We start from the raw sequence: 14,667 nt of genomic DNA on the forward strand, positions 1-14,667 counted from the left end.
CTGTATAGCCCTGGCTGTCCTGGAACTCACTTTGTAGACCAGGCTGGCCTCGAACTCAGAAATCCGCCTGCCTCTGCTTCCCGAGTGCTAGGATTAAAGGCGTGCACTACCACCCCCAGCTTACCTTTTTTCTTAAACCTAACTTTACCTCCTGTTGAACAGAGCCACTGTACCAAAACCTTCCTAGTGTGTGGGAGTGTGCTGCCTCTTATCTCCACTTAACTGCCAAATTTCAGAGCAAGGGCACTTCCCTCCTCCTCCCCTGCCCCTCCCCCTGTGCTCAGCCCCTTCCTCTGATCTCACTGCCTTAGCCTATCCATCTTAGCTTGAATTCTAAGTCTAACTGAAGAGGAATCACAACATTGCTCCAACTGCCAGCCCTAGGCCTTTCCATCCCCAGCCCTCTTTGCAGACAGACGCTGAGTTTGTGCTCTGAAGCACAGGGATTAGTGGTGCTCATTACCACTCTATTAAAACGTGTACAGCTGACCCATCTCCTTACAAACAAAACAATAGTCTATCTTTTTGCACAACATGTCCCTGTTTTTCTTTTGAACACTATTTCACCTGGGCCCTCTTACGGATACTTTTCTGCAGCAGAAGTACTCAGGATTCCCATCAAACCTGTGAGATTCCTATTTTGAGTCTGCTGCTTTTTTTGTTTGTTTTTGTTTTTGTACAGGTGCTGTTTTTTCTAGCTAGACTGCTGTTTTAAGATACAGTCCCAATGCTGGACAGGAGTCCTCCCATAATCACTCTCAATGGCAGACCTACATAAACCAGTCTTACTTTAGAGGTATAACATCACGCATGCTTTTATTAGAAAACAGTTGTATTGAGGCCATTCTTGTGCAGGTTATAGCCAGTATAGAGCAGCAAACACTGTACTCAAGAGAACCTCACTTACATTCTGGGGATACAGAACCAGTACCTTCTGAAGATGTGCTGTTCAGAGATGTGAGGGATGAATGAAGCAGGAGGGGGTGGGCGGGAACAACCAGCTCCCAGAAGCCTGAGGGAAGGAGTCAGACACCAGGTCCCTGGGACCTCTGACTAAGAACTGCTGCGAGGGTCTCTGCGAGGCAGGCTTGCCTCATTCATTAATCCAGAAAGTACGAGCAAAGGTGAGCACAGGGAGCCAAGCAGCTTGTGAAACTGTACTATCATCTCCTTGGCTGGAAACTGAAATTAGAAGCACCAACTAGACACTGGAATTTCTAAGAGAATTTTTTGGAAACCCTTGTATTCCCTTAGGCTGCTCCTCTTATAAACATAAATGAGTTATCGTTTATGGAGAGACTAGCAGCAGCAGAAATGCTCAAGCATCTTCAAGTCTCCCAAATCCAACTTTCATAATTAAACCTGGGCAACAGCATCCTGACTATGCTAGGGCCTGGCCAAGGTGGCAGGCTGGGTGGGACACGGTCTGAACTGGTTCTAGATAAAACAGAAGTGAGACTGGGTGGAGGGCAAGCTCCTCACAAGTTACCACCAGCTAACCAGTCAACCCCACCGGGACAGCACAGGAGACAGGCTTCCCATGGTCCAGAGACAAGGCACCATTTCCCCATAGGAGCTACCCCCAGCTTCACACTAGGAACTGCACCCCCCACTCCTCCCTGGCTTCACACTAGGGACTGCCTCCCCTAGCTTCACACTAGGAACTGTTCTCCCCCACCCCAGCTTCACACTAGTAACTGTGCTCCCCCCCCCCCCCCGCTTCACACTAGGAACCACCTCAGCTTCACAAAAGAGCCACCCCAGCTTTGCAGCATTCCTTTATGGTTCTAAGTCAAGGAGAAATGTCTACGATTCCAGCTGTGATTTCAGGTTTGAGGAAAATAACAGGGGTGTTCAGAACAAGCCCGACTTGTCATTCTCAAATGTACAGAATTCGAAGAAATTTCTGTTTTTGGTATAAAGGGAGAATGATCCTGTCTATACCAAATGCATTTTGTATTTTGTGTCAGGCAGATCTTATCAAAGCTTACGTTTATCAAAAATATTTAATTCCCCCCTCTCTTTCTTTCTCTGTCTCTGTCTCTCTCTCTCTCTCCACACACACACACCCCACATACATATATGAGTACAAAATTATAGGAAGCTTTAATTTGTTTGGGGTAAATATATATATATATATATATATATATATATATACATATATATATATATATATATATATATATATATGTCCTAAATGGAGTTACAAATTTTCAGATAACACTTTGATTATTTTTAGTCCTCTGAAGATGGTCAGAATTTTAGTCTTTAGCTGCTGCTATGAATTTGTTTGAATCACTAACCACTTTGGTCTCCTAATGCTTTCTTTGAAAAATGTCTAGTCCTAGCCCACAGCTAACATGGCTTCCAGCTCTAAAATGCTATGGTCCCCTAAAGTATATATGTAAGACATACAGGACAATGGTCAACAATCACAAATCCAAAATAAAAGAAAAAAAAAAAAAAGAGTCGGACATCACAGAATTTGGGTTGGAAAGAACCTTATGAAGTAAATTTAGCTTTACAATTGTGAGCATTTAAAATACACTTAACCACGATGACGGACTGAGAAAACAGACAATCAACACTCAAATTACCTGTTGCAAGGGGGCCTCTGATAGCATGGAAAAATCAAAATTTAGAGACAAAGAAAACCTTCATGTTAGGCAATGATATTCACTTTTCCCATCCAGGCTGGGTCTGGGTACTCAACACAGTGCTTTTCAGTGACTGCAGTGCAGGCTCTGCCCTGGGAGCTCAGTACTTATTATAGTACTGAGAATAAGGGACTATTGGTCCTGGGGATGTCAGCAGGCCTTGGCCATGGGGGGGAGTGTGTTGGGTCCCCTGGGGGCAGGGGCCAAAGCAGGCAGATGAAGTGATAATTAGCTATTTTAAGCAAAGTTTTAAAAAAGTTAGTGTAAACTTCAAAACTAAGTCGTCTAAAATGCATGTTAGGTTAGATTTGTATAGAATTCCTGTCTGAAAACAGACATGATTTATACAAAATTTATCTAGCATGATCTTACAATGGCATTTTAAAATTAATTAATTTTATGTCTATAATTGTTTTCCCTGAAATATGTGTGTACCTGTACCATGTGTGTGCAGGTACTTGCAGAGGCCAGAAGGGGGCGTCAGGTCTCCTGACACTGGGACAACAGATGGCTGTGAGTTGCCAAGTTGCCACGTGGGTCCCGGGTGCTAAACCTGGGTCCTTTGCAAGAGCAGAGAAGAGCTTAGCCAATGAGCCACCTCTCCAGAATTCCCTTAAAATGATTTTGATCTTAATTTAGGATAATCAGAAATATTTTTGATTCTGTGATGTCCAAATTTGTTTCAGGTTAATATCACTGGTTTATCTCTTCTTAGAGACAAATACTTACTCTCTGGGTGTATGTTCCTTAATTTTAAAAAGATTTTTATTTTAAATTATGTATATATGTGTGACTATGTATGAATATGTGCCCATGAGTGCAGGCGCGCATAGAGGCCAGAGGAGTGTGTTGGGTCCCCTGAGCTGGAGTTACAGGCAGTTGTGAGTTGCCCGATGTGGGTGCTTAGAAAGGAATCTGGGTCTTCTGCAGAAGAAGTATGTGATCTTAACTGCTGAGCCATATCTCCAGTCCTTGTTTATGTGTTTTCATGTTTGGAAAACAGAGTCTAACTACAGAAGTCCACTGCAGAGAAGCAACCAGGCTTTAGCTGACTGGCAGAACGCACTCTGACTTTGATCAGTATCATGGTCAACACAGCTCCTTTACAAGGCACTGTGGGCCACTCTGGGAAGGAGAAAAGTCAGAGGAAAGTACACAAGTCAAAGAATACTTCAACTCTTCTCCTGCAATTTCCTGTGGAAAACCCCTACTAAATAAAGAGAATTGCCAGTGAGTAGACCTGGGAAATTTTGTCTTATTTCTTGGTGACACTTCATCGGTCACATCACGCCCCCAGACAGGAGCATGGCAGAAGAGAACTCACAATCTGCGTGTCAGACTGAGGTTAACCAAAGCAGTGTGCCGTCTGCATAGCATGATGTAGACCAAGGCACAAAGGGGGAAACACCAAAACTTCTACTGATTTCTAGGATAATGCCAGCAAGTTGTTGGAAAAATCTGGTATCACTCTGTACCTGGTCTTTCAGGACCAAACCAAACCCTTTCAAGCTGTGACTAAACGGTTTGGCCTGTGTTAATAAACTGACACACTAGTGTAAAAAAATAAGTCATGCACTTTGACCCGTGGAGAAAATGGCCAGCAAGTCACTAGCATCTATTGTTATATTTTCTTATCTATCATGAAATTATGAAACTATAACTTCCTTGTACCCAAATCTTGATCAGCCCTTGTTACAAAGGTATGATTTACTAAGCAAAACTCTGTCTAACGCCATATAAAACAGGGATGAAGAGCCAGAGACTCTGAGGCTGTGAAGCTGAAGCCCACTCAGTCTCCCTTTCTTCCTCTACCGTCTTTCAGGTTAGTTCAGAGGAGTGACCACAAAGTCACCCTGTCCTGTGGTGGCTGTGATTCCCACGAAGCTGGTGTCTTCTGGAACCTCAGCTCACCGCTCCCTCTTTCCCCTGTCTTGTGATGGTGGGGTCCAGTTCCATTTTCTTATAATAGCTATTCAAATACTGAGAACAGCCAGGACCATCCTGTAAGCCATTCCAGTGTGGTCACACAACCATCCTGATCTGCCCACCCCCCCCCCAGCCGACTGCTGTGCTCTGCCCAGCAGGCTGCACGCATCTAGTGTGATCTTCCTGCAGGGTGGCCATGAGACTATCACCTCTTGGCTCTTATACATCATATTTCCATTACTGTTGCCTAGTGAGGAGCGACTTCTTTGGCAGCTGCAGGCCTTGCTGGCTCTTGCTGGGCACATCAACTCTACTCTCTCTGCATGCACTGCTGCTGAGTCACCCCTCTGCTCTGTATTTATGTGGATTCATTGGTTTTTTTCTGCATGTGTGTGTCTCTGTTCAACATCAAGGCTGAAGAGTTTGGCACTTCGCTCCAGTTTTCAAGATAAATTTGAATTTAAAGTATTTGTTATCTACCACTTCTTGTCAAAAAAAACTTGACAAGAACCATAAAGACGTTAGGGCTGAGACTTGTTAAAATGGTTAGGAACAACCCCTGGGGCTCATTGTTGGCTCTGTTTCTCCAGGATGACATCACCAGCTCGGAAGATTCTGTTATCTCTGAGGCACACGCAGTGCAACAGGCCCACCTCTCTGACAGTGAAGCACGTGCACGTTGTGAAGGGGCCATGCCTCTGACATCCAGTATGAAAAGTGCTCTGTGATCCTGGCATTCCACCATTAGAAGTGTGGAATGGCTACACGGTAGGAATGCTTTCAGGGAAGGCCACCCATTTCAGGAACATACACACACATGCACGTATGCACCCCACTGCAGAGCATCCTCCCCAAATTCCCAAGAAACACCCCAGTATCATCCCATACGTGTCTGCTGCTTGGCTACTCTCTGTGACCTTGGGGCAGAGGAATAAACTCATTCGTGTCTGTGACCGCAGAGCCAGCACCAAGCCTATGTGTGAGAACCATATATGTGTGTACTCTGTGACTGTGAGGAGGACTAAGAGGGCTCCAAATATAGAAATGGAAGACCCCATGTGACATCGTGAGCTTACTGGGTTCCGATTCCAGAATAAGCATCCTAGAACTCTTTGTTTCTCTCTCCAATTAAAAGCTAATAAAGCAAACCGACTTTATGATAGTCCCCAAAGCGTCCAGCTTATCTCACACAAATGGAAGGTAATTGAGGCCGATACATGCCACCATTCAAAAATAAAACAAAATCAGCAGGAATAGGAAAACTCTTAACATTCAGCATAAACAAAGTATTCTAACCCTATAGTTTAATGGTGATGCAGTTTCCTAGAAGGAAAAGAATGTAACCCAAGAAAACGCTATTCTGGTTGATTATTCCCTGCTGAATTTTGGTTAAAGAAATAAAAAGAAAACTCAACTCTTTGTTAAGTTGCTAGGGCTGAAACCATACTATCTCCCCGTGGGTTTGGATGTATTGTAGGACCAATCAACTGAGTAGGTACTTCTAGTGTTATTGGCAGTGAGGGTTTGCATTTTATTGGGAAAAGGAGATACAAACATAGGATGGGGAGGGAAGAAGAGTCTGTGATGATGGCAACAATTAGATGTGTGAAATAGGCTCTGAACTCAAGACTTAAAAACAATAACAACAAAAAAGATCAATGATGGAGCCTCAGGAAAATCTAGGAAAAGCGACTCTGCTAAGGAGTCAGGCCCCTTGGACAGATGAGCCATTTCAGGACAGAGCAGGAAGATGGAGGATGAGCCCAGTACACGTCAGCAGTGTTAGCCGTGGGGGAGCCATGTCTAGCGGACATGAGAGCTGGCATGCAACACTTATGCAACACTTCTGCTGGTTGGTGACAAGTACTGTTCAAATATCACCGTATCATGGCAGGAGTGATGCGTGGCTCCCGGATGAGAAGAGGATCCAGAACTGCACTCAGCTGACGTGCTCAGGACCACGGGTGAATTTCCAGGGAGTCTCCAGTGCCTACCTCCCATTTCTGTACAGGAGCAATGAGATTATAGAGCCTTGCACTACTGTACTGCATTGAGCTGTCGTGTGGGTTCTGGGGACTCAAGCTCTTCATGCTTGTATGACAAGTACTTTGCCCCTCCCCCCCCCATTCATTTTCCCCTGGCTCTTTCAGAGCATTTTTTGATTTTGTGTTTTTAGATTAGAAATATTTAAACTAGTCTGAAATATTTTTTAGTGAGTGTGAAGAGAAAACTACTTTGAAAAGTACAAAAGGATAAATGCCATCTAACAAAAAAAATGATAGAGAAAACCATAAATTTGTAATCAGTTAGCAATACCTGCTTGAGGCAGGAATCACCCATGCAAATGGCAGCCATTAGGAGGCGGATGGTTTATATCAGGGCTCATGGGGTGGAGCTGGCAACAAGCAAGTAGATTCTAATTAGTTTGAAGAAATAGCCAGTAGGGTAGATTATAAGTGGTGATCAAGAAGAGGAGAGTCAAGAATAACTTCAAGACCGTTTGGTCTGAGAAACTGGGGGATGGGTTACCATTTTCTAAGAGTAGACAACTTCAAGTAGGGAATCAAGCATTCAGCTTTGAGCTTGGCAAGCCTACCAGGTATCCAAATGATAAAGTCGACCAAGTAGCCAGATCTGAAGCCTGGATTTCTGAGAAGTCTAGGCTGGAGAAAGTAATTAGGAGATATGTGTGTGTGCATGTACATAAGAAAGGTAAATAGACAAGCTGGTTTTGGCCAAGTGTTCATCAAACCCAACTGAAAACTAGGATACCAACGCCTCCCTGGTGGAGCTGAATATGATTTGCTGTGAGACACAGCAAGAGCTTGGTAAGAGATGAGCGGGAGTGACATGTTTCCTCTTATGTCTAATACTAATTGCATATTTCTATTGCTAACTGGGGTAATAACCTAGTACCCAAAGAATGAAAAGGAATTTAACTGAGCACAGTTTTAGGGAATCTAATAAGACACAGTTCTTATGCACATGAAATAAGGTCTAGAAATGAGGAGGGGCACATCTGAGTAAGACATAGTAAGGCAGACATCAGAGTCCGCATGGGGCTCATCAGGAAGGAATCCCCAGAACACACTCAAGTGGGCTAGGACTGGGAACAAATCAGGGCAGACTCTCTGAAAGGGTCATCACATTGAAAAAAAACACATCATTAAACATATAAGAAGCAAATGACACAATAAAGAGTCAAAATAAAGCTATGATAAAAAAAAAAATCCAGCATCCAGGGAGGCTCATGGGTAAAAGCATTGTTATATATGCCTGGCAACTTGAATTTGATACCCTGGAACCCAGGTAAAAAGCCCTATTAGGTGATGCGCATCTATAATCCCAACACCCCCATAGAGAGATGGGAGGCAGACACAGGAGAACCAGCTGGGAGCTCCAGGGCCAGCAAGTCTGGAGGATGCATCCCAGTGGGGAACAAGAGAGACAGGCAGAAAGTGAGAACTGACCTTGGAAAGCTGCGTCTGACCTCCACATGCACAGAGTAACATTTATGAAAGGAAAATGTTTCTAGGAATGACCATGGTCAGTGGATAGTCTCATATCCATGAGTACATATGCAGAAAGAAAGGAATGAGTGAATTAAGGAAGGAAGAAAGGAAGAAACTGGGAGGAGGTAGGAGGTAGACCTCAGAAGAGCTAAAAAGAACAGTGGGAAGTGAATATGGTGAAAATATAGTTTATGACTCCTCAAAGAATTAAAAACACTACATTAAGAAAGGGTTAGACACAGTGGCACATGCATTTAATCTCAGCACTTGGGAGGGAGAAGCAGGCCGACCTCTGTGAATGCTATTCCAGACTTGTCTATACAGTGGGTTCCTGTATAGACCTGCATGGTAAAACCTAGTCTCAACAAAACAAAACAAAACAAAAGTCACAGATTATATTTTTAAAATGGTATCTCTGGGCTGGAGAAATGGCTCCGTGGTTAAAAACACTTTCTGCTCTTCTAGCAAACCCCCATGGCTGCTCAAAACCAACTGCAACTCCAGTTCCAGGGATTCCAACGCCCTCTTCTGGCCTCCGTGGGCACTGCATACATATGGTGCACATACATACATGTAGGCAAAAACACTCAGACACATAAAATAAAAATAAATAAGTATTTTTAAAAAGCTACCTCAATAACAAAACATCCCAAAGTGACAACAACCCCAGGATAAGGGAGAAGTTACTATCATGCAGGGTTACTAAGGTTGGCCTATGATAGAAGACAGAAGGAGCTTAGAGAAGACAGCACACCTCAAGCAGCCACGGAAAGCACACAGTCTTTACAGAGTAGATGGGTAGGAAATTCAATGTCAGAACTCTTCCCTGGACCAGACACTCCTCTTTCAACACTAATTCAATTAGTACTCCCAACAACACTATGAGATATGGAGTTGTTCTTATGCTAGTTGGATAGAGGCACAGAGATGTTGGTCAGCTAGCTCAAGGTTACACAGTTACTCAGGGGACAGAACTGGACTTGAATCTGGCTTTGCCAGCCCTGGAGTTTGCTGTTAATCCGAGAAAATTTCAGCTCAGTAAGTGAAAAAAGTAAGCAGCGGATCGTTCATAGATTAGTAGACTACATCCGTGCTCATAAGCACTACACTAACACTTACCTACATGAGAAAGTGTGAGTGGAAGTGTGCCAGCAGGTATAAACACACATGGTAAACACACGGCACAGTTGGGAGTGCACTTGAGAAGTCCCTAACAGCACTCCTCTCCAGGGAACAAAGGAATCTTGGACAGAAGGGGACTTACTATCTATATCTGTGTGTTTCTTGAAATTTTATTAAATGCAAGTGATATCTGTAAATAAACAAAAACGTTTTCGGTTTATTTTAAAAACAAAAGTTTCATATACTAGGAGTAGCATGGAACAGTCATTCTCAAGAGAAGAACCTGGGTTTACAAACTTTTAGGAATGAAGAGTTCAGAAACTGTAGGCTGGTCACGGGATGGAAGAATGGACTGATGATCCTTGTGATCTTGGAGCATCCGCATGTCACTAGCGCACAGATCTTTGCTCAGTGAATCCTAACCTCAGTTCATTCCCCATGTTCCTGGTCAGTGACTAACCCCACTTGTAGAACCAGCGGCAGAGTATGGGACTGACTGAAACAGGGCTCGACCCTATCCCCTGTCCCTCTGCTGCAGGGGCAGGCAGTGGAGCAACTCAGAGTACCAAAGGCCTAGGAACTGCCAGTCAGGGGTTTCGGAAGTTTTGATGTCAGCTTTGGGAACTCAGGTCTTCTCACAGTGAGCCTGCTGCTGCTGAGTGGCCTTTAAGGTTCAAGTCAAGGTGCTGAAAAGCCCGATGGGAGTTTTTCTACGGATTTGGTATTTTATTTTATTTTATTTTACTACTTCTTCCCTTAGAATTTTCAGTTTTTTAAATAAATAAATGTCTATTTTGCTTAAACCTTTTTAGTTTCTTTAAGTGTTATTTTGCAAATGGACGATTAAAATGGGTTTAGAAACTAAGGCAGAAAAGCCAGTTTCAACCCAGAAAAGGAGGATGCTATGTCTAAGAGCTACACTACAGTGTGCAGCCAGGACTAGGATGTGGCTGTCCTGGCTGGCAGTCATGCCAGGCTGGAGAAGCAAAGAGGAGCAGGCTGGTGGGGAGTGAGCAGAAGTGACAGGTGGAGACCTGGTGGCCACTCCAGTGACTTGCTTAGCGCCACCATGGGAGGACCAGTGCCTCCTTAGATGATCCTTCCAGCTTCTGAGCACTGACCACCTGTTCACTGTACAAGTAACTGCTGCCTGTCTGCTATACATGGAATCCTTCTAGGTACTGTTAACAAAGTACCTGCAAGCTTCTGCTCTTGAGAGAATAGCAGTCATCTCCATGGCTCTTTCTACACACGTGTCCCGAATGAGCACTTAATGACTCAGATGTGCCAGGACTATGGCAGCTGCCTTTCTAAGAGGTCAGTTTTTTACGTCAGCACACATGGTTCCTGTGAAGGAGTTGTTTCTACTTTCATCTCATAAACAAAACAAAGTTTGAAGATCTTTAGCAACTTTCTGAAGAACACCCCACCTGCGAGTGGCAGAATCGGACCGAGGTCTAGCCTTGCTTCTAAACAGCAGTAATCCCACTAAACCGCAGCTCTCTTTAACTATCACACAATGAAGTCTCCCTCTAACACGCATCGGGTTCACTCAGAGCCTGCAAGTCTTTATATTATGTAACATGTGCATAGAAAGTAGCTCCTACAGGAAACAATGTATCACCTTCTCTCTTTCTAACTTTGCTGGCTTAGCACCTCGGATGCGACTTTGTATTACTGATATTTCAGTGACATCTTGAAGTTGTAGGTTAGAAACAGGTTGACTAGTTCATGGAGTTAATTTATTTTCAGAATGGTTAAATTTTCATAGTTTTTTAAAATTTATTTTTATTTATTTATTTTTTGCAAGCCGGTTGACTTCATGTTAGCAGCCTGAAATTTACTATGGGAAGGAAACTGGCAGATGCTACAGTTCAGAGTGCCATCCAAGAGTCTGATGCCAGACACTTTCTAGCACACCTTCCATCTACTAGAATAAATGTTCAAAACCCTAGTACAGCAATTTCCTCAGACCTGAGAGATTTTCTTCCATTACCTGAATCTAACAAAGGTGCACAGGGGAGCACGTGGTGCACACAGGCTTCTTTCTGAGCGCTGCACGGAACAACATGGCTTTAAAAGCACACACTCGGGAACACTGTAACCACTGCATATCGTGCCTACAGTGAGTGAGAAGAACATCTACCAGGACTCGGGCCTATGCAGTAGCTAAGAGCATGATTTCATCTACACACAGGCTTCCTACACATGTGATTGGTCAAGAAGAGGTCCTGCTACACAGCATGGCGGTCCCTAACCATGCTGACTGGTGCCTTTACGGGGGAAAGGAGGGAGAGATTCAGATACAAAGTCAGGGAGAACAGCCCTGTGAAGACAGAAGCAGAGATCAGAGAAGCGGCTGGAGCTAGAGCTTGCTGAGGACTGCCAACAAGTACCTGAAACTGGAAGAGGCCAGGATTAATTCTTTCCTGAAGCCTCTGTGGGAAGCAAGGCCACAATGGCAACTTCACTGTGGACTCTGGGCCTCCAGAACTTTGGAACAATAAACTCTGTTGTTTAATATGACCCAGGTTGCAGTTATTTGTTATGGCAACCTAGGAATGAATACAGTGTTGTGCAAATTAGATGCACAGGGCCTACCAGGACACAGTGAAGGGACCTAACAAAACCTAATACTTGTTTCTATCCTCCTGTTTTCTGTGAGTTTCCTATGACATCATGTGTTGCCTCTAAACACAAGCTTTTGGAGTAATATCCAATTTCCTGAAATTTTATATGAAAACGGGTGTAATTGTGTTTCCAGGCTGACTGTGTGCCGGCATTGAGCAACTGAATGCATGCACATGTTCCATAGAGTTGGTTCTCTACGTCAGCTTTACAGATGAAGAAGCTGCAGTTTAGGCAATGAGAATCTCCACGCTGGCCATCAGTTCACAGCTGGTGCTTAACACCACGAATATGTTGCCCACAGCTGAGTACTGCATGCCAATCTGAGAGCTGTACGTAGAGAAGGACACACATACATGCAGCCACGTTAGTTTCTCCCAGGACTTCAGCTAGACACCCTCTGCTCTGCATCTTCCAGCTCTCCCTTTCTTCCAGCCTCCGTGGTTCTCTGTTCCACCCCGAGAAACCTCATTATCCATTTTCCCATCTGATCATTATTTTTCCAATGTCTAGACCATTTCAATGATATGTGATTTGAAAAATGTGTGTTTGGCCTTACCTTCTTCTGGCCTGTTTTCAATTCCAAGTCTTCTCTAATACAAGCAAATCTGTTTTGTACTTATCTATCAAGCAATGGATAGATAACTCAGTTATCTGAAGATGCTGGGGACTTACCCTGCATTCCCCTGGTCTTCAGACTGGATTGTTTCACATGTCTGCCCAGATATCCTCCCGATCACCTCCATTAGACCTCAAGAAAGTGAAAGTCATTTGGAAGACTGACCTGGAATCCACTTAGAGTGGGAGGAGGGAAGATGGGGACTCCAGGAGAGCCAGCAGAACATCCCTGGACCCACCAAAGACCCTAGACCCTGACTCTGGAGAGGTGGCTGGGGACATGAGGATCACAGGCTCTGGTTACTCACTCTGCCTCATCAAAACCAGTCTTCACGTGTGGCTTTACGAAACCGGGATTCCCGGCCTGAATGCACTGATCCTCTTCAAACAGAGACCACTTTGATCAGAGATGATTTCAGACGGAATGAACACTGCCACTAGGAACAATCATCCCAGGAGCAATGAGTATGCAGAGAAGCAGGAGAGGGGAAGAGGACATGCCAGACGAGGCAGGCACCATACCAGGCCTGGAAAGTCAGACAACCTGCAACTCTCAGAATCAGTTCTCACTGCTCAACAGTTTCCTTCAGTCCGCAGCTTTCTCCAACTTCTAATGCTAACCATGGTTTAAAGGGCTGGTTTTTTTTGTTTTGTTTTGTTTTTGTTTTTGTTTTTAACAAGTCAGTATTTTATTCATGGAGGCAATCGCAAAACGTCTGGGATATGCACAAGAAAAGTTATGCAGAAGTCTAGATTATTATGGTCACGCAGAGGATGTTACCTCCTGGTAGTGCAGGACTTGCCACCGTGCTGAGGGAATATCAGTGAAATGATTATCTTTTCTTTTTTGTTTTGAACTATCGTATTTAGTCAGTACAAGGGTGGCAGTGGCAGAGAGGGAGGAGAGGGGAGGGAGGAGAGAAAGAAAAGTGCGGGTGTGGGTGGTGGTGGTGCTGGTGGTGGTGTGTGTGTGAGGAGGCGCTAAATCTCACATCTTTTCCAGTCAATGGAATACTAAAGAGCAACTAGCTTGAATTACATGCTGAGAAACACAAAGTGCTTCAACTTGCCTAAAATGGGTAAAAATAAAAAGTGTAAATGTAAAGTTTTGAAATGAAAAAAGAAAGAAGAAAAACATTCAAGACAGTTGCATCCCTGGAATTTCTCAATACTCTGGAGGCAGAGGTAGGATGATGAGTTCAAGGCCAGCCTAAGCTACACAGTGAGAGCCAGCCATCCCCTGCCCCCATCCCTCCAACATTGGAGAGATCGATTTAATCAGCTGCTGTAAAAAAGCCAGTGCCCTTCAGCATTATTTTTACACATGTTTGAGTCTTTAAAAATGCATACAAATATACATAAAACTCTATGTGTAGACTCAGAAGTTGCAAATCTTTCTGAAACCACAAAAGGATCCATGAACCTTGGGTTACAAAACACTTGTTTTAATAAACTCTGTGTGTGTGTGTGTGTTACAAAGCACAGACTATAGTATTGGTAGGGAACATAGCTATTTTCTTTTATTTGAGCACAGTAAACACTTGGAAGTGTCAAAGGACATTCTAATAAATGCTATGAACTAGGTAGGTTCTAAATGCCCAATCTGTTGTGGTGATCTTTCCCCCTGGCATGTTAGGTAACTGGATCAGGCTAAATTATTCAAAATTAGTATTCCAACTAGATCTTTAGGATGGCAAGCCTCCGGATGCAGACAAGCCTGTGCAAGGGAAAGGGCGCTTTTGCAAAGATATGTGATATCCTCAAGCCTACAGCAGATCAGCCAGGCTTTATTAACCTTGACGGAAACTTAACATTAAGGAGTTTTCAGTGAGAGGCACTTAAGAGTGCACACTCTACAGTAGGTGGGAGAATGGAGCCAAAAGCTGTTGTTCACAGAAACATTCCAATAAACCCTTTCTTTAACCATCAAACCCCAGGAGAGGGGCAGCAGGGCAGCTGCCAGCAAAGCTGATCAGAATCATCATATTAGCATCACTGTGTTCCAACCTCCTGGCATTGGATGATTACAAATAAACTGTCTTTTAGAAATGAAAGACACTGACGTCCAAGTGCAATGTTCACAAGGTGCCCAGCACAGAAGGACTCAAGCAAGTGAGGACGGGCTGCAGGCGCATTCCTAAAGCCACGTGTGGCTTCTCCTCTTGGCCCAATTCCATTTGCTCAAGGAAGACACTTTGATTTAA

General features: G+C 43.9%; 1 protein-coding gene across 4 annotated transcripts in view; it reads right to left on the reverse strand.

Annotated features, from left to right (window-relative positions):
• Positions 1 to 14,667, reverse strand: part of Nfkb1 (nuclear factor kappa B subunit 1) — a 109,186-nt gene that overhangs the window by 54,182 nt on the left and 40,337 nt on the right. Inside the window, exon 6 of one of the 4 annotated variants that reach the window (XM_029474971.1) lies at positions 2,598 to 2,614. The exons of the other annotated variants lie outside the window; for them this stretch is intronic. The gene's annotated coding sequence lies outside the window, so the exon portion shown is untranslated. The remainder of the gene's footprint in view (positions 1 to 2,597; positions 2,615 to 14,667) is intronic. 4 annotated transcript variants of the gene reach the window in all.

Source organism: Mus caroli, chromosome 3 (genome assembly GCF_900094665.2).
Source record: "Mus caroli chromosome 3, CAROLI_EIJ_v1.1, whole genome shotgun sequence".
Classification (NCBI taxonomy): Eukaryota; Metazoa; Chordata; class Mammalia; order Rodentia; family Muridae; genus Mus; species Mus caroli.